The sequence below is a fragment of the Homarus americanus genome, unplaced genomic scaffold (genome assembly GCF_018991925.1).
Source record: "Homarus americanus isolate GMGI-L3 unplaced genomic scaffold, GMGI_Hamer_2.0 scaffold45544, whole genome shotgun sequence".
In the NCBI taxonomy this organism is placed as follows: domain Eukaryota; kingdom Metazoa; phylum Arthropoda; class Malacostraca; order Decapoda; family Nephropidae; genus Homarus; species Homarus americanus.
Genome location: NW_024752531.1, coordinates 11,601 through 13,920, shown reverse-complemented (window position 1 = coordinate 13,920; position 2,320 = coordinate 11,601).

The window sequence follows — 2,320 nt, the reverse complement described above, 5'->3', positions numbered from 1 at the left end:
AACAAATAAATAAATAACAAATAAACAGCAAATAACAAATACTCAACAACAGGAGCAAACAAACAGCAACAAACAAATAAATAAATAACAACAAATAACAACAAATAACAACAAACAAACAAACAACAACAGCAACAACAATAAATAAATAACACCAACAACAAATAAATAAATAAATAAATAAATAAATAGAGCAAATAAATATAGGAGCAAATAACAGCAAATAGTCAAATAACAAATAGCAAATACTCAACAAATACTAACAACAGAGCAAATAAACAATAACAACACTAATTGGGACTATCAACAATAAATAAATAACAACACTAAATAAATAAAACAATAGGAGCACAACAACAATACCAATAGGACCATCAACAATAAATACCAACAACAAATACTCAACAATAGGAGCAAATAATAACAATAAATACTAACAGGACTATCAACAATGTCAAATAACAATACTCAACAACAAATAAATAGACAACAACAGGAGCAAATAACAGCAACAGCAAATAAATTAAATAAATAAATAAATAAATTAAATGGAAATAATTTCATAAATAGAGAGCAAGCAATAAATAAACAACAACAACAACACTCAAATAAATAAATAAATAACAAATAAATGGATAAGAAATAGCAAATAGCAAATACTTAAATAAACAGTAAATAAATGGATAAATAAATAAGTAAATATAAATAAATAAATAATTATAAATAAATAAATAAATAATAACAGGAGCAGAAAGAGGAGCAAATAAATAATAATAAATAAATAAATAACAGCAAATAATAAATAGCATTGCAAATAAATAAATAATGATTAAGAGTAAATATAGGAATAAATAGGGAATAAATAACAAATAAATAAATAACAGCAATTCAACAATAAATACTCAACAACAGGAGCAAATAAATAGGAGCAAATAAATAACAAATAACACAGCAACAACAAATAAATAAATAAATAACAACACTAACAACAGGAGCAACAACACCAACAACCAATAAATAACAATAACAACAGCAAATAAATAACACTAACAAATAGGAGTAAATAACAGGAGCAAATAAATAACAACAATAAATACTAACAATAGGAGTAAATAAATAACAGCAATAGCAAATATCAATAACAATAACAGTAAATAATAAGAGCAACAATAGCAAATAACAATAACAACAATAACAGTAATACTCAAATATAAATATCAACAATAGGAGCAAACAATAGGAGTAACAATAACAATAATAAATACTTAATAATAAATACTAACAATAATAAATAAATAGTGAAGACAATAACAAATAGCAAATAATAACAATAACAATAAATAAATATCAATAAATAACAGCAACAAATAAATAACAACAATAGCAAATATTTCAATATCAACAGCAAATATCAACAAGACTCTAGCAAATAGGAGCAACAACAACAACAATAACAACAACAAATAAATAACAACAATGTATACCAACAACAACAGAGTATCAGGAGCAGCAAAATAACAGCAACGACATCAACAACAACATCAACAACAGCAACAGCAAATCAATAAATACCAGCAACAGGAGCAACAACACAAATAACAACAACAATAAATAACAAATAACAACAGCAAATATCAATAAAGTATCTTTTGGTAACAGGAGCAACAACAACAAATAAATAAATAACAGCAACAATAACAACACTAACAACAGCAATAACACTAACAAATAAAATAAATAAATAAATAACAGCAAATAATAACAATAAATAACAAATAACAAATAATAAATAATAACTACAACAGCAATAACAATAAATAGCAATAATAACAATTTGCAAATAGGAGTATTAGAGAAAAGTAACAGCAATGACATAACAATAACAATAACAGCAATATCAACAATAATAACCACAATAGGAGCAATAACAACAACAGCAACAATAAATAACACTACAACAGGTGAGCAACAACAACACCAACAACAGCTACAACAACAATAGCAAATATCAACAACAATAACTACAGAGAAAGTAAATAAATAAATAACAGCAAATAAATAAATAACAACAATAACAATACCAGCAATAGGAGTAAATAACAGCAAATGTTAACAAATACTAACAAATAACAGCAATAACTACAACAGAGCAATAACAACAAATAGCAAATAAATAAATAAATAACAAATAACAAATAACACTACCAGTAAATAGATAACAACAGCAACAATAAATAACACTAAATAAATAACAGTAATAAATTCACATAACAGAGTAACAACAACAACAGCAATAAATAACAAATACTCAAATAAATAG